The following is an 18,884-nucleotide window of genomic DNA, read 5'->3' on the forward strand; positions in this document are numbered from 1 at the left end:
TTGCCACACCATGGACCGCAGCATGCCAGGCCTCCCTGTCCATCACCAACTCCCGGAGTTCACTCAGACTCACGTCCATCGAGTCAGTGATGCCATCCAACCATGTCATCCTTTGTTGGCCCCTTCTACTCCTGATTTCAGTCTTTCCCAGCATCAGGGTCTTTTCAAATGAGTCAGTTTCTTCACATCAGGTAGCCAAAGGATTGGAGTTTCAGCTTCAATATCTGTCCTTCCAATGAACACTCAGGACTGATCTCCTTTAGGATGGACTGGTTAGATCTCCTTGCAGTCCAAGGGGCTCTCAAGAGTCTTCTCCAACACCGCAGTTCAAAAGCATCAATTCTTGGGTGCTCAGCTTTCTTTATAGTCCAACTCTTACATCCATACATGACCACTGGAAAAACCGTAGCATTGACTAGATGGACATTTGTTAGCAAAGTAATATCTCTGCTTTTTAATATGCTGTCTAGGTTGGTCATGACTTTCCTTCCAAGGAGTAAGCGTCTTTTAATTTCATGGCTACAATCACCATCTGCAGTGATTTTGGAGCCCAGAAAAATAAAGACAGCCACTGTTTCTACCATTTCCCCATCTGTTTGCCATGAAGTGATGGGACTGGATGCCATGATCTTAGTTTTCTGAATGTTGAGCTTTAAGCCAATTTTTTCACTCTCCTCTTTCACTTTCATCAAGAGGCTCTTTAGTTCTTCCTCATATTCTGCCATAAGGGTAGTGTCATCTGCATATCTGAGGTTATTGATATTTCTCCTGGCAATCTTGATTCCAGCTTGTGCTTCATCTAGCCCAGCATTTCTCATGATATACTCTGCATATAAGTTAAATAAGCAGGGTGACAATATACAGCCTTGACTTACTTCTTTTCCTATTTGGAACCAGTCTGTTGTTCCATGTCCAGTTCTAACTGTTGCTTCCTGACCTGCATACAGATTTCTCAAGAGGCAGCTCAGGTGGTCTGATATTCCCATCTCTTTCAGAATTTTCCACAGTTTATTGTGATCCACACAGTCAAAGGCTTTGGCATCGTCAATAAAGCAGAAATGTTTTTCTGGAACTCTCTTGCTTTTTCGATGATTCAGCGGATGTTGGCAATTTGATCTCTGGTTCCTCTGCCTTTTCTAAAACCAGCTTGAACATTTGGAAGTTCACAGTTCATGTATTGTTGAAGCCTGGCTTGGAGAATTTTGAGCATGACTTTACTAGTGTGTGAGATGAGTGCAATTGCGCGGTAGTTTGAGCATTCTCTGGCATTGCCTTTCTTTGGGATTGGAATGATAACTGACCTTTTCCAGTCCTGTGGCTACTACTGAGTTTTCCAAATTTGCTGGCATATGAATGCAGCACTTTCACAGCATCATCTTTCAGGATTTGAAATAGTTCAACTGGAATTCCATCTCCTCCACTAGCTTTGTTCATAGTGATACTTCCTAAGGCCCACTTGACTTTACATTCCAGGATGTTGGCTCTAGGTGAGTGATCACACCATCGTGATTATCTGGGTCATGAAGATATTTTTTGTACAGTTCTGTGTATTCTTGCCTCCTCTTCTTAATATCTTCTGCTTCTTTTAGGTCTATACCATTTCTGTCCTTTACTGTCCTGTGGAAATGGAGAGACATGGAGAGCTCTATCTGGGGAATCATATGCTCACCTCTGAGATTTGAAGATAACAAGTCTGGAGACAGACTTTTGGAGGGCTAGTTCTGCACCAGTGGTCAGCATCTTCCCAGTACAAGACACTGGGTGCCAACACTGCTTCCCTAGTCCTTGATGGCATGGTTCTTGCCCATCTTTGCATCTGCCCAATAATCTCACCTACTCCATTGGGTACCTCTCTATGCTCCAAACAAATCACTCCATGTCCCCCACATCTGTATTCCTATGTTCTATTCTCATGATTCAAGAAATCCTTTACTCTCGTTCTCTACCTGACAGATTCAGTTCCAGTTCTAGAGGTTAGTATTTCTAAACAGATTGAGCTTCTCCCTGAAAAAGGTAATGAAGAAATTATATAATGCCTCTTTAGGAATGAATTTCTCAAACTTTTCCTTCATTAATAAGAGGAATGAGTGCTTGAATTTGTGAGTGAGTGAGGAAAGGTTGGAGAGAGAGAAAATGAATCCATTTTAATAGTCTATCTTCTGAATTTTCTATAAAAATATATTACTCTCATAATTTGAAAAAATAAATATATTAAACATTTTCACCCCAGTATTCTGATAATTATATTCATTTTTTTCAGGCAGCTCAAATATCCCAATATAGGTAGGCTTGCATACTCTTAGCCTACATGAGGCTTTTTATCTTAGTCTGGATTCCTTAAGTCTCAGATCCAGATAAAAGCCTTTTAGAAAGGTTTATTAGACAGTACTGTCTTGAGGAAGCAGAAGAGGGGAAAAGGGAAGTGGGGATGGGAAGAAAGAAAATCAAGTGTGAGGAAGGCATTACTGTTCCCAACCCCATCCCTGGTCTTTGGAGAGATCCTATGGAAGTATTTCCTCTCCATGCAAGCCAAATACGGAGGAAAAGAGAGAATGATCCCACTGGTGCAGTTAATCTCACGGGGGCAACTGTCTCAGAAGTACAACTTGCATTACCCAGCCCCTTGGCAACCTCAAGGGAGCCAGCTCCCAGCAGTAGCTGGGTTGTGAGTCACTGGACAGTGGAAGGAGCCCACTGGGGGAGCTGAGCCACAGCGAGCCAGCACATAAGCATCGCTCAGAAGCTCAGAGCTCTGTGTTGTTCCCTATCTCCACAGCAACAAGGAAGCCACAAAACAGGAGCTGTCGCGTTAACATGAGAGGCTGGAAACAGGTGGAGTACCATGACAACCTAGCCCTGCCACCAAGGTGGCCACAGAACTGGAAATCAATGCTTCCTTCTTCAGCTTTTAAGAATACAGTTGTGGCAGGTGATTCTCCTAGAGGGCCATCAGTAGCATCAAGCAGAAAACCATATGGAGTGATTACAAACTGGGTTCAGTAGAACACTGATGAAAATAGAAAAGATTAAATAGCAGCTTTACAAATTGTTGGTTTTGTGAACTAGGCAAGTTTTGAAAATTGACTGATTAGTGCAGGCCAGGCTGTTACTGTAGGAGAAAAGCCCCCAAATCTCAGGTATTTCCTGCCCTCTGTGGACCCCACCAACCTCCACATGCAGCTGCCCAAATCACTTCCCTTGTTTCCCATAAGCCAGTGGTAAGAGGAAAAAGCATGGACGGTCTCACACAGGGGTCTTAAAAGGCAAGCCTAGGAAGGGGTACACACTTCTCTCATTCCACTGGCCGGAACTCCATCAGATTGCCATTCTTATCAGCAAGTGAGATGAGGAAGTGTCAGCTGGCTCATGCCCATGAATAAGAGGAAACAAGTTCAGTGAAAGCTACTTTGTTTCTGCCAGAAGTGCCTACTTGGTCCCAGGCTTTGGGTCATGCACTGAAAAGAAAGCAGTTACAACACAGATGTGGCCTCCCTTGGGAAGCCAAAAGTATGAAGAAAAATCAAGAGCTTCAACAACTAATCATGAACACATGTATTTAAACAATACCATTGCAAATGTGATGAGAGCAGAGGGTGCAAGGGGTAAATTTAACAATTTATTATGACATAGGTAACAAGGAACTAGGCGCGTAAAAATCAACCAAGTTAAGCTAGAAAGATGTGTATGTATGTCTATGTGTGTGTGTGTCCCTGACAGAGATATTCACAGGAGGCATTCCAGGGTGCAGCAATAACCTATGTCAGGGTTATTCTTTGGTGGAATAACCCCATTTGCTGCATTACTGAGTTAGCAAATAAGAGTGCCCAGTATGTGCCAGAAAGTGTTAGTTGCTCAGGAATATCCAACTCTTTGCGACCCCATGGACTGTAGCCCACCAGGCTCCTCTGTCCATGAAATTCTCCGGGCAAGAATACTGGAGTGGCTTGCCATTTCCTTCTCCATGGGATGTATTCTGCAAGTCTCTGTAGAGATAAGGCAAAACCCCACAGTCTACTGCCATTGCCTCGGATAACTTATTTTGATCCATCAAGAACAAGACCTCACAAATAATCTCATAAATAATCTATGTTTGGCATGATTTCAAATGTGAAATAGGCCTTTTTAGACACTAAGTAATGCTCCTCCTTCCATTTCTTAAACCAACGATTAAGCCCACAGCCAGGATGTCAGTCCACCACTTCACTCAAAGGCCCAGGTTTACCCTACTGAGAACAGGCTGAAGATTTAAATATCTGCCATCCTCAGGGCCCCTTTTAAGGAAATCACTCCAAGCACATCGTGCATGACATTTCAATGATAGCCACAGTGCTACCCTGCTGCCCTCCTCAGACTGCTTGGATCAGGGCTCAGAGCATGAGCTCAGAGCCTCAAAGCTAAAGTGGCAAAAAACTTCTCAATTTTTTTCATTTACAGTCATGGTAGTTTTAATAGTAAGAGTAGTATCAATATTTTATAGTAAGAATTGATATCAAACTTAACCAATTAGACTTTCTCTCTTAGTATGATAAAAGCTAGATTCCTATTTCTTGGGGTTTCCCCAGTGGCTCAGTGGTATAGAATCCACTTGTCAAGGCAGCAGACATGGGTTCGATCCCTGGATTGGGAAGATCCCCTGGAAAAGGAAATGGCAACCTTGTCCAGTACTCCTGCCTGGAAAATTCCAGGACAGAGAAGCCTGGCAGATTATTGTCCATGGGGTCACAAAAGAGTCAGACACAACTTAGTGACTAAACAACAATCATTTATTTGAGAATAAAATTTAGAGACTGTGTACTGTTAAAAAAAACAAAAACAAAAAACAAAAACAAGCCTTGTATACAACGAGGCCTCTTATATTGTTCTGGGTGGGTAATAATTTACAAAAATAAAAAAGGATATGATTAGGAATAGAAATTTTGTAGCTGTGGTCTAATGAGACAAGTCTACAAGCAGGACCTGAACATAAACAGAGCAAGTGAGGCTTTCCCTGCAGGAAGGAGGACTGGCAGTTTCCAAGATGTCTAGTAATCTAGTTTTGCATTTTGGGTTGGTTCCTGCTCTGTGCTCTAATCCCTGGAGCCATCCTTAAATTTTTAGTAAAAGTCTGTTGCATATAACTTCCTTGTGTCAGTGATGCTTTCGAGAATGAAGGAGAAAACTCCCATCAATGAATGAGACAGATGGGAGAGAGGCAGCAGGACAGCCACAAGAGACAAAAATGTGAGCTGGTCGATCAAGAAGCCAAAATTCACAGCAAGAGGCTCCAAGAGATCATTGGGTGAGTGTCATGAATCCTCTTCAATCTTCTTGAGGGCACTGGATTGCCCATTACAGAGGGAAGTGCTGCTCCAGGTCACTGTATCTGGTCATAAAAGTAAAAAGTAGCCTGCAGAAGGCCAATACACAGGGTCTATCAAGGTCAACATCACAGGCTTCTATTCAGGTCCGGCTGATATCAAACCTGCATGTTTTCATACAGCTGTGAAGAAGGATACTGATTACTCGGCTTCATAATAACACTTAAGTTCTTTGAGCAACCAGATAAGCAGACAGAAATATGTTGCCTCTGTTCTCCTCATCTTCTTATTTCCAAATGTATATGCTGTTGGTTGCTTATAGGTTGTCGTTTCTTTTTTCTGTAAAGAAATGAAAAAAATGCATCTTAAAAGCAGCCATGAAGCTTTTCTGTAATAACCTAGAAATCTATCAGTTTTATAGACAACCCGACTGATAACATATTGTCCAACATTGTTGTTTCCTATTCTTTTCTTCCTTTTTTTTTCTGTCTTTTGGGTTTTTTTTTCTTTTTGCTCCCTGAAAATAGCACGATATGGAGTTATGTTTTAATTTATTATTATGAGAGGGACAGCAACTGGTTTTTAATGGTTACAGAATGGTGACTCGCAGCCCTGGCCCAGCTGCTGTCACCAGCGTGCCGCAGCAGACTCACAGCATCTTGTCTCCAGCACACATCAGTGCTCCCGCCGGCTGCCTCCCTCCCTCCCAGTGGACGGGCCACCACCTGCTGCTGGCACAGTGCCGGCCCTTTGGGGAACAAATGTTCTCTGGCTGCTGGGTGACAGGACAGGGCAGACGCCGGATTTCAAGGAAACCAGGGAAATGCGCCCTGGGGCTTGTTGCCCCTACTCGTCCACCCATCTGCCTTCCCTGGCTGGCACAGATCTCCCTAATCAGGGCCATAGGAGAACGGGCTTTTTCAGACCGTGATCTAGATGGCTCTGTCTCCTTTTCCCTACCAGTCTCCCTTTGGGCTATAATGGCCATTTATTTATTCAGGCCACAAGCATTTTCCGAGCCTCTGTTCCATGCCAGGCAATTTGCTAAGTGCTAAGAATATAGACCTGAACAACTCAATCTCTCACCTTGAGAAGGTCATAGTTTAGTGGGGTAGACAAGACATACAAACCAATAAATTACAATACAGCACTGAGAGCGTAGGAGCAGAGTTAAAAATCAAGTGCACAAAAGAAGCAGCATTAAAGTATCACACAGGCATGAAGCTTGTGGACTTGGGAGACTTAGCCTCGGGGAAATCCAGCTGCCTGTTTGCTTTTGGACAGTTCATTTAAGATCTTTAAGGCCCAGTGATTCATTGGTATAAGGTTATGTGAAATACTGCAGTGAAGCACTGTAACAGGGCGTGTGATAAACACTCAATAAATCTGGACCACTGTTACCCAGCACACTTTGTATTCAAATACCTCTCCCAGAGCTGTAGGGTCCCAGCCACTGCATCCAGGCAGGAGTTTTGGAAGCAGAGAAGGGATGAGGGGACAGGAGGGCAGCTAGTGGACTTCAAAGCTTAGAGCTGAAGAAGATTCCCAATGAGCCATGTCCAGGGACTAAAGCTGGAGTACAAAGCCAAGTGACAGATCAGATCTGCCTGGACTATCAGGCAGGAGGGGCTATAGTGAAAGAAACTAAATCCAGGGCAACAGGACAGAAATTGGAGGTATCAGGCAAAACCCAATCAGAAGAGAGAACACAATGCAGAGTGACAGTCTGGAGTACCGGAGTCTGGAAAAGGCTGGAAAACTCTACTCAGCTGAGATGGTGTTTGATTTTGGTCTTAAAAGATGAGGAGGAAATTGCAAGGAAGAGAGGCAAGGGAAGGGATGTCCTGAGAGGCATGTCTTGAAAGGGGAAAGAGCGTGGGCAAATGCACATTGATGTCCGAAGTGAAGAGTAAGAAAATCAAGTAGCTGGGACCTTGAGTGCCTAGAACACAGTGAGAGGAGGTGAGGCTGGAGACTGTCAGGCGCTGAGGCACGAAAGGCCTGGAGTGCCAGGCCAGGGAAACTAGTCTCATCCTGGAGGCCCACACGGGTGCCTGTCAGAGTCACCAGTCCAGCTCTGACAAGCTGCCAATGCACGGGGCAATTCTCAGTTAATTGGTCTTGAGTAAGACATGGTCATGAGTGTTTTTAACATCTCCCCAGGTGATTCCTGGAGAAGGCAATGGCACCCCACTCCAGTGCTCTTGCCTGGAAAATCCCATGGATGGAGGAGCCTAGTAGGCTGCAGTCCATGGGGTCGCAAAGAGTTGGACACGACTGAGCGATTTCACTTTCACTTTTCACTTTCATGCATGGGAGAGGAAATGGCAACCCACTCCAGTGTTCTGGCCTGGAGAATCCCAGGGACGGCAGAGCCTGGTGGGCTGCTGTCTATCAGGTCGCACAGAGTCGGACACGACTGAAGTGACTTAGCAGCTTAGCAGGTGATTCCAGTGTGCCTCCAGGGCTGCAAATCACTGCTGCAGGCAATCAGAAGTCAATGGAGAGACTCTTTTCACTTTTGAATGCTATGAAGCTAAAAGATTCATTTAATTTCAACCAACATTATCAACAGCGACTGGGTGCCAGTCCCTTGCTAACCTTGCAAATATGGAGATGCAGAGGTCAGGGTCCACTGCTCTGTTTGGCTCTTTGGAGTTTATGAATCACATTCACCTTCACTGTCTTATCTGGCCTGGGCATGGAGAGGGAATGTGGTTGCTGCCCTTCAGGGGAAGCAGTGTGCATAATCCACTCGGTCATTGTGGGCCCTACCCTGAGGTCTGGCACTGGGCCGCAGTGGGGAAAATGAATTGAGCAATCTTTTCTAGAGCAAAATCAATAGCTTCAGAACAGCCAGCCACACCAGCAGCTGGGGCGGGTGGGTGGGAGGAGGGGGTCGCGGGGGAGACGGGGAAGGAGCTCCAGGGAGAAAACAAGGACACTGCAAGGAGAGGACAGGAGAAAAAGAGGCGTTGTGGAGGGAGGAAGGAAAGGAGGGCCAAGGGGAGTGGGTTAGGGGGATAAGAGGTGGTTCACGAGAGAATTTAGGCAAAACCACTGTAACCCTCTTGTCTTACGCTCTCTCCACTGCTCAGAACCCTGAGTGTAGAGATAGGTATGTGCGATGAGAGGGAGAAACTGGCACATTGCAAGTTCCTGTCCCTGTGCTGAGTATTTTGAATATATTCATACAAGGTAATACTTGCTAATCACTAATTCCACAAATGAGAAGACAGAAATCCTAAAGGTCACTAGACTACCAAGCTCATATGTGATGGAGTCATTTATCCCCTTAGAGGCATAAAAGAGAAAAGGATGGGGGAACTGCTCTGTAAGAAGAGACACTTCAGAAATCACTCTTTTTTTTCCACCCTCAGCCCACCTAGCTTCCACAGATCTTCAGTCTACTTGGAAACTTGTCCATTACAGTTGTACAAAGCAGATGAAACAGAAAAGGAAACCTCCCAGGCAATTGCACAGAACACTTTCTTAGGATTGTCAGGCACGCATCATCCTGAGAGGCCGTGGGAGGGACAATGGCTTTCCCTGCTGAGGCTGAAAGGCCTGCAGGAAGGGGAATGAGCTCACTGCTGCCCACTAGAGTGAAAAAGCCTCTCTGGAAAACAGCTGTGCTGGAAAATCACCTGCCTGGTGATCAGGCCTCTAGGGACTGCTTAGATATATGCCCAACTCATACTAGGTCAGCAAAGGGAGAATTTATTGGAAGGATAATGGGGTTATTTCACGTGGATGGAAGTGTTGGACCAAATGGCAGGAACGTGTGCTTGTAGCTGGGCCGTGGGGCAGCTGGACTCAGGGATACGAACCAGAAGGAAGTGTCTCCTCTCTTTTCTGTACCTCCCTGGTTTTGCACTGTTAGTTTCCTTGTAAATCACTGCAGACTGCCTTCTGCTGCAAGGTGAAAAACACAGCCACCAACAGGTCCTACCTCCAGAGAAGTAAGTTTATAACTTGAAAAAAGTTCCAGGGGAAGGCGTATATGGAGAATTCTGCTTGGTTGAGAGTGGGGTGGTGCCTACCCCTTTACCAAACAACTGTGTCTACAGGAAAAGCGTTATGTTCAATGGTATGGCAACCCCAACTAGATCCCTGTGAAAAGAGGGGAGTACCACTAGAAGAAGGGAGAGGACTTAGGATTTTACACTCTATCTCACCAACAGAAATAAGACCCCTCAACAAAGGCAGAGAGAGATTTTGACAATGGGAAGATTTGCAACACATAGGGTGCCTGCGTGATCAGCTGTTTCAGTCATGTCCAACTGAGACCCCATGGACCATAGCCCACCAGGCTCCTCTGTCCGTGGGACTTTTTCTGGCAAGAATACTGGAGTGGGTTGCTGTCTCTTCCTCCAGGGGATCTCTCCCTGACCTAGGGATCAATCCCTCATCTCCTGTACTTCAGGCAGATCCTTTACTGCTGAGCCACCAGGGAAGCCCTTTCGACACATTATTTACATGCAAGAACAATTTATATGCAAGCCTGAGAGGTGGATAAGATCCCCCATCACTAGTCCTTAAAGTTCTCACAGTAACAGTGTGGCAGATCATCATGCTCCTTTCCTTACTAGACACACAGTCAGGGTGTATTTCCCACATTACTTGTGGTTAGCAATGGTCATGTGATTGACTTATAACTACTGGAAAATGGTGTGTCATTTCCAGACCTGCTCCATTAAAATGTTCTCATGCAATCCTCTGTGTGCTTCTCCCCTTTCAGCTGAATGGAACTGAGATGGCCCCCCAGGTAACTGGGAGGCCATGTGTTTAAAATTGTAGAACCACAGATGGAAGGAGCCTGGCTCCCTGAATCACGGCTTAAAGAGACCCACTAACCACAAGCACACATGATGGGCTCTCAGATTAGGGGGAAAAAACACTTATATAGTGTTAAGCATTAAATTTTGGAGGTTTACTTATTACACATGTTATATCTGCCTTCATTAATAATGTTAGTAAACATTGCATTAACTGGAATTAACTACTCTGAGTCCTGGCTCTGTGGTAAACTTGCTAGATGACTTAGAGAAAATCACTTTATCTCTCCAAGTCTTCCTATCCATTATACCACCATTGCAGGATTTTTCGTTAATGAATAGAGATAATGCATATGAACAAATGTGAATGCTAAATTACAACTTCAGGATGGAATATTACGAACTTGTCTCTATATTGCCATTTCTCAAGTATGCTAAGATTTAATTTTAGTGGTTTAAAGAGCTTTCAAGTTTCTCATTGAAAGTCTCCTATTTAATAAAGGAGGCAATATAGGCTATAAGAATATAATTTTTCTGTAGAACTCAATAAAGTTATTTTCACTTTGGATTTTTTAAAATAAGTGGCACTTAAACATTTTTTATTTCCTGAATTAATCAGCATTAGAAGATGAATAGCTTTTCACCACTGATATTACGAAGTTTCACTTATATCTTCTTGAAGAAATCAAGAATGAATTGGAGGAAAAAAAGAGAACTTTTGCCCTTAGTAACTCATAGTTCTGAGCCTTGAACCTGGAACCTCTGTTCCAAGTTGTCCTGCCTCCCCATCACCTTTGGAGGGGGGTTTAATTACCTAAATAATCTTTTATTTTATTTATTTTTAAAGAACTTTTTTTTTTGGTTTTTTTTGTTTGTTTTGTTTTTTTTTAATTAATTTTATTTTATTTTTAAACTTTACATAATTGTATTAGTTTTGCCAAATATCAAAATGAATCCACCACAGGTATACATGTGTTCCCCATCCTGAATTTTCTATTGCAGTATAAGCAGTTAGCAAAGGGCTTCTCAATGGCTCAGACAGTATAGAATCCACCTGCAACACAGGAGACCTGGCTTCAATCCTTGGGTCAGGGAGATCCCCTGGAGAAAGGAAAGGCTATCCACTCCAGTATTCTTGCCTGGAGAACTCCATGGACAGAGGAGCCTGGTAGTCTACAATCCATGAGGTTGAAAAGAATCGGACATAACTGAGCAATTAACACTTTCACTTTTCACTTTCATAAGCCGTGACAAATGTGATAGTTTCAGGTGGACAGCAAAGGGACTCAGCCACACATATACATGTATCTGTTCTCCCCCAGACTCCTCTCCCATCCAGACTGCAAATAACATTGAGCAGAGTTCCCTGTGCAACACAACAGGTCCTTATTGGCTTGATTCCCCTCTATTGGGCATAGCTATTTCATATCTGCCACTGTGATTACATAGGCTCCCAAGAAACTATGCAGAATAACCCAGTCTCAATCGACCTTTCCTTTTGCCCACACCAGAATGCTCTGAATAAAGATTCATGCATCCTGTTACATCACTGGTTTTCCAACTGTGCTCTTGCAAGCTCCCTAGGAGCCATTTGTGTTTGAGTTTTGGAGGAGTCTCTGTTACTCCTCTAACCAAAGCAGCACTGATCTTACCTGTTTAACATACTGAGCTTTAGATAAGATTTTCTTTGAAAAAAGAGCTCCCTCATTTAATAAAAAAACAAGGTTGAAAGCCACTAAATCAAAACTGAACTTGGGTGTTATAACATATGATGGCAAACAAAGCAGATTTATTTTCTAATGCTGTCTGCTACTTATGACTTGGGGTGAGTATTTTTCGCTTTTAGGCCTCATTTTCTTTGTCTGTAAAATGGAAAGTGTAATGCCATCAGAGCTTAGTTTTCTTCCTATTTTGCATTAGAAGATCCACTGGTCAAGGTCATTCGGGGTGTCCACTCAGTATTGCAGATGGAGACAGGGAAGGTAGGATGGACTCCTCTCACAGAAAGGAGGAATGAAGGCCCCAAGAGGGAGGTTTTAACTTTATTTTTAAAAAATATTTGTTGAGCTACAACTGTGTCAGTTCAGTTCAGTTCAGTCTCTCAGTCGTGTCCAACTCTTGGCGACCCCATGAATCGCAGCACACCAGGCCTCCCTGTCCATCACCAACTCCCGGAGTTCACCCAGACTCACATCCATCAAGTCAGTGATGCCATCCAGCCATCTCATCCTCTGTTGTCCCCTTCTCCTCCTGCCCCCAATCCCTCCCAGCATCAGAGTCTTTTCCAAGGAGTCAACCCTTCACATGAGGTGGCCAAAGTACTGGAGTTTCAGCTTTAGCATCAGTCCTTCCAAAGAAATCCCAGGGCTGATCTCCTTCAGAATGGACTGGTTGGATCTCCTTGCAGTCCAAGGGACTCTCAAGAATCTTCTCCAACACCACAGTTCAAAAGCATCAATTCTTTGGCGCTCAGCCTTCTTCACAGTCCAACTCTCACATCCATACACGACCACAGGAAAAACCATAGCCTTGACTAGATGGACCTTTGTTGGCAAAGTAATGTCTCTGCTTTTGAATATGCTATCTAGGTTGGTCATAACTTTCCTTCCAAGGAGTAAGCGTCTTTTAATTTCATGACTGCAGTCACCATCTGCAGTGATTTTGGAGCCCAAAAAAATAAAGTCTGACACTGTTTCCACTGTTTCCCCATCTATTTCCCATGAAGTGATGGGACCAGAAGACATGATCTTCGTTTTCTGAATGTTGAGTTTTAAGCCAACTTTTTTACTGTCCTCTTTCACTTTCATCAAGACGCTTTTGAGATCCTCTTCACTTTCTGCCATAAGGGTGGTGTCATCTGCATATCTGAGGTTATTGATATTTCTCCCGGAAATCTCGATTCCAGCTTGTGCTTCTTCCAGCCCAGCGTTTCTCATGATGTACTCTGCATATAAGTTAAATAAGCAGGGTGACAATATACAGCGTTGACATACTCCTTTTCCTATTTGGAACCAGTCTGTTGTTCCATGTCCAGTTCTAACTGTTGCTTCCTTACCTGCATACAGATTTCTCAAGAGGCAGGTCAGGTGGTCTGGTATTCCCATCTCTTTCAGAATTTTCCACAGTTTATTGTGATCCACACAGTCAAAGGCTTTGGCATCGTCAATAAAGCAGAAATGTTTTTCTGGAACTCTCTTGCTTTTTCGATGATCCAGAGGATGCTGGCAATTTGATCTCTGGTTCCTCTGCCTTTTCTAAAACCAGCTTGAACATTAGGAATTTCACAGTTCACGTATTGCTGAAGCCTGGCTTGGAGAATTTTGAGCATTACTTTACTCGCGTGTGAGATGAGTGCAATTGTGCGGTAGTTTGAGCATTCTCTGGCATTGCCTTTCTTTGGGATTGGAATGAAATGTACAATTGGAATGTACAACTGTGTACAGCTGTGCAAAGCAGTGAGAGTCCAATGAACCAAGTAGTTGCGGTGCTTACGGTGCCAAATCTGACACTGGTAGACGTCAGCACCAAGGAGTAAGGGGGCTGTCAGAGAGAAAGAGAAGGGTGCCAGGAGAAGAGCAAATGGCTCCCTGTTAGGGGGCTCCCCCCAAATTCAATAGTTATCTTCTTCACAGAGTCTTAACTCCCTCTCACACTTTCAGCCATTCTTCTGAACCTTTAGTAAAGGCTAGAAAGAACCTAGTCCTTCCTCTAACCATTGATCTTCTCACTCATTTGTCATTTACACAGCATACACACCGAACATCTCCTTTCCCCAACACACAATGCAGAGCCTGAGGACCCAGAGATGAGTTCAATGTGATACCAGCCATCAGGATGCTCACAATCCAGTGGGGACGCATGAAAAACCCTGCAATGAATGTGCTGAAAGCTGGGATGGATGCATGCGCGTGAAGATGGAGGGAGCATGGGTGGTCCTTCATGGCTCCTCAAAGGACTCTGCATCCCTCCTTCCTCCGCTCTCCCACCTCTCGAAGCTCAGCTTATGCTGAATCACCTTATGATGCACCCCCTTGTGCTGAATCAACAAGATCAGGTACAGGCATCCCCAGTGAGGAAACAATGAGGGCACCAGAAGGTCACCACAAATAGGAAGCAACTATGCTGCTTTGTGATTTAAAGTACTAAATGGTACACTTATTTCCATTAACTGCAATAGAGTGGTGTTCTCATGGGTGAAAATAGTGGGATTTTCATAACATCACTTTGGTCTATCTGGTTACAGAACCTGCTAGGTTTCCTGAGTTTTGAATGTTCCTGTAACATTGAGGAATTCAGAATATTCTGTACTTTATCTTCCTAGCTCCCCTGCACCTGATCTTTTTTAGTTAGAGACAAAGTCCTTATTTTTTAGTCACTTAGTTAAGAAATATTTACTGAGCCCTAGTGCACGGCTGACACTGTGCTTTGTACAGACATGTAAATGAAAAGAAATGAGCCCTGATGCCAGAGACCTAACAGTCTCACAAGAAAACCAATCAGAGTGATTAAATTCAATACGATCAGTGTCACCTGGGAAGTGAGGTCAGTGGACACAGGGAGCACGAAAGAGGGACGCGCCGCCAGCGATGAACTTCTAGAAAAGCTTCCTAGAAGACAAAACCAACCTGGGTCGGGTGAAGAATCATGGCTGATCAAGGAGAGTGGGGTTGGAAGGGTATCCAGACAGAAGGGACTTTGTCTCCCAAAGACGCTGTCCAAAACCAACGTGCTCATACTACTTAGAAACTCAGCATGCAGCATGTATTTTGGAGTCAGACAACTTTTCTCCCAATTTTTTCCTGTCTCTTCATCTACTTTGAGGCATGATTAAGAAGGTGAAATGAGAAAATGGATGATGCGTTTCAAATGGTATCTGACACCAAGTTTTCATCAACTTGGAGACATTGGAGAATATGTCTGGGTATGATCAGAGAAGAGCCCCTGAGTGTGTGTCTTTGTAAGACTGAAGACTTGCCTAATCTAATATAATGAACTATCCATCTCCAATTTGTTCCCCCAGAACCACTCATGACCCCTTGTCACCAGCCTCGTGTCCTGGGAGACTGGCCTGTTTGGACTCTAACAGAGAGCTCCCTTGCTGAGTTCTAGCTAGGGCCCACAACAAAGAACATCATAGATCAGACACAAGAGTCAGTTTATGCTCCCTCCTCTGCAGTCATCTTGGGCTGCCACACCCTTGGCAGAAGGGCACAACTCCTGCCAAGTGGCCCTCTCTCTCCATTTTCCATATCTCTAGATCCTGGTAGCAGCCCCCTCCTTTTATCCCTCACATACCAGGATAAAAACAGGCAGTTGCTACAAGCCCCAGGACCTATATTATCTTGTGGTTTCCATACAACAGACCCCCCTCACCTTTGTAAATGAATCTTTGATTCAATTCTTCTATAATCACTTGGTTTGAGTACACTATCTATTCTTTCTGGAACTCTGAACTTGTCGGTCCTACAAGTTCAGTTCAGTTCAGTCGCTCAGTCGTGTCCGACTCTTTGCGACCCCATGAATCGCAGCACGCCAGGCCTCCCTGTCCATCACCAACTCCCGGAGTTCACTCAGACTCACGTCCATTGAGTCAGTGATGCCATCCAGCCATCTCATCCTCTGTCGTCCCCTTCTCCTCCTGCCCCCAATCCCTCCCAGCATCAGAGTCTTTTCCAATGAGTCAAGGAACTCTAAATAAGTGTGTTGACATGGGAATTCATTTTTAGATGCAGGAATAATGAATATATTTTGTTAGGGCTATTTTGACAAGGACATATTGAGGTGTTAAACCAGCTCAGAGCTGCCTGAGAGAGGTGAGGAGGCTCTCTTTCCCCACTAAGCTGAGAAAATTGAGAACAATGTCCAAATTTTATTCATCTTTTAATCCGTAGCCCCAGTATCTAGCTTAGAGACTGAGATACAGAAGGTATGCTCAATATATGTGTGTTGAGTTGGTTTTCACAGAATTGTCAATGGTTGGAAAAGAGGAGGGAGATAAAAGTTATATAACCATAGTCAGATGCATATATAAACCACACTTATGACTTTTCACATTTCAAAGGACCTTCACTTTGTCATTCCAATCTTGATTAAAACACCATTCTTCTGGAGGTCCACAGGAAAAACCCTTCTTCACTGTGTGGGATCAGGACCCAGAACTGGAGATGGGATGGGCGCTCTGCCATTGAATCAAGAACCTCAGAGCCAGATAGAAGCTTAAAGGTCATAAGACCCCAAGGTAACTGCTTTTTTTTAAACTCCCCTGACTTGGATGATTATATTGTGACCAGGCTTTCAGAGTACAGAACTGAGAGACTAGATGGGTATCTGATGAGGCAGAATCTCAGTGGATGAGGAGGTATCCCAAGCAGCTATGAAAGAAATAATATCCCAGCATTGGGAAATGCAAAAGCACAGAAAATTTGAGTGACCCACCAAAGTGTTAGTTGGTGAAAGAAGAGAGTGCCTGGGGAGAGGGGTGAGCTATGGGCCAAAAAGGAAGCAAGGCCCAGCTCTTCTACCTTCTTAGCAATGACCTTGGGAGAGTCACTTCCCCTCTCTGTGAAGTAAGGAAGTGGGAGGGCTACCTCATTTCTAAATGCCTTTCTCTTCCATAAATCAACACTTCTAAAAATGCCTCACATTTCTGCAGCTCTTCACAGCTCATAAAGTACATTACCTCATTTCATTCTGTAGAACTAAAGGCAAAACTTGGCAGAATGCAGAGTTGACCTTACACTTTTCTGATGACTTTTCAACTGGAAGGCAAAATTCAAGCAGCCCCATGTTCTCATCTCTGAACCAGTCTTTCCAGTAACCTGTCACCCCTTGCTCACCACACCACACACACACACATACACACACACACATTTTGTCAAAGACAAAATAATTCTTCCTATGAGAGTTCCCACATTTAAATTTCAAAAGGAGTCAGCTACACAACCCCAACCCAAACTAAAATGGTAGGTCACTTGTGGTGCCTGGAGAGTAGGCAAATCTTACTCCTACCCTAAAAGTCCTGAGAGATTTGGGAATTCACCTAACATTCTGGTCCACAGAGGTATCTCTAACTGGGGATATGTGAGTAGAACGGGGTTAGAGAGAACTTGGCTTCCTCAGTTTAGAATTCTAAATGGTGTAATTGATCCAAAAGGGCCTTAATCACCGAGGCTATGTGGTAATGGTAAAAACTGAAAAGTTTATTTTAGTCTAGATCCTAACACTGCCCAGATTGGTAACCTAGAACAAGGTGACTAACTTCTTTGAGATCTATTCTGGCATTAGAAAATTAAGATTTTGGTTAGATGGTCAATAAGATGCCATTCCATTTATTGGTTATTCAACCATTGCACGTTGGTTGAACATTTACCCTATGGCAGATATGGTGAAAGACACTGGAATAAAATTGTGTTTATGTTAACTAAAATTAAATGTGAGAAAGACAGAGAGGAGTTCACATTATGGTTGGGAAGATAGATGTGCAAACAAATAAATGCACTATGCAATAATCATCATCTATAGAGGGGAAATGCAAGAGGAGGAATTCTTTCTGGTGGAAGGTCAGAGAGTCTTAGAGAAAAATAAATGCTTAAGTTGGATCTAAAGATGACTAAAGCTGAGGGGCTCTTCCCCCCAACAGGGAGCAGAACGAATGAAGACAGGCTTCAGGAAACAGACTTAGTTGGTAATGTTTAGAAACCTGGATGATGAGAAAGGGCAATGGCTCCTGGAGATGCAGGCAGGAGCCAGGCTATGCAGAGCCAAGTCAGCCTGGGTGAGATGACCAAAAGTCACTCAGAGCTGTAGACAGGGGAGAAAAATGATTAGCTCTGCATTCAGTAAATGTCACTCTGGTTACCCTAGGGACTATAGCCAGGAGGAGCCCAGGCCTGTGGGCAGGAGCTCAAGGATCACTGTATGATGCCAGAGGAGTTAGAGTCAATGAAGGCAGCCTCCATGGAGATGAAGAGGAATGTGTGAAGTTAACAGCCTTTCAGGGAATGTGATGTGTGATTTATTTACTTAACAAACATTTACATAGCATTTACTATGTGCCAAGCCCTATTCTAAGCCCTCAAAAATATTATCTTGTTTAATCATCACATCAAAACTACAATGTTAGAATTATTATCCTATTCTATGCAATGGATGAGATGAATATGACACAGACAGGATAAGTCTTTTACCCAAGGCCCACATCCCATGAATGAATAGTTTTCCCCTTGAGTCTAGGTTTTAAACCACTAACTAATACCAGTAATAGAGCTTAGCTGCATAGTGGATGGATGGTCATGCCATTTACATCCTAACAGAAGAAAGAACAGATATTGGGAGAAAGACCGTGTTTGTTTCGGAGCATGTTATCAAGGCACCTGTGACATCATGGTGGAAAAGCCAATCAACGAGATGGGCAGGTGGGTGTGGGAAGAAAGAAGAGAGTTCTAGGCTGGGATCTAGTTTTGGAAGTCGTTTGTTGGCAGTGGTGGCAATGGTCGCCAATGGGCGACAGGGACTGTCCACCGCTATCACTAGTGTGGCCATGTGACGTGGAAGGTGGCCTCCTCAAGTGCACAGCTGGTTCTGGTTGCGTGTCAAGAACTAGTCTCCATTTCCTATGGAATGCTTCTTATTCTGCGAGTTGTGAACTAACTATTGTCTAAGGATACGGTTATTTTCACCCAAGAGTCGTATTTGAAAGTATTCCAAAACACACAAAAGTATGAGCTGCTAAGAGAAAACAGGACTTTGATCTAGAATCTATACTAAGAACTCAAGGCAGATGAAACCTCTAGTAAGATCTGATTTCATA

General features: G+C 43.9%; 1 long non-coding RNA gene across 4 annotated transcripts in view; it reads right to left on the minus strand.

Moving 5' to 3' along the window:
* Positions 1–3,603: 3,603 nt before the first annotated feature.
* The window catches only part of LOC147375477 (uncharacterized), a 166,345-nt gene continuing 151,064 nt past the window's right edge, over positions 3,604–18,884 (minus strand). For all 4 annotated transcript variants that reach the window (XR_015160156.1, XR_015160154.1, XR_015160155.1 and 1 more), the window contains one exon: positions 3,604–5,636. This is a non-coding gene — a long non-coding RNA (uncharacterized LOC147375477). The remainder of the gene's footprint in view (positions 5,637–18,884) is intronic.

Source organism: Bos grunniens, chromosome 3, assembly GCF_055505025.1.
Source record: "Bos grunniens cultivar Pamir isolate PY7600 chromosome 3, Bosgru_T2T1.0, whole genome shotgun sequence".
In the NCBI taxonomy this organism is placed as follows: domain Eukaryota; kingdom Metazoa; phylum Chordata; class Mammalia; order Artiodactyla; family Bovidae; genus Bos; species Bos grunniens.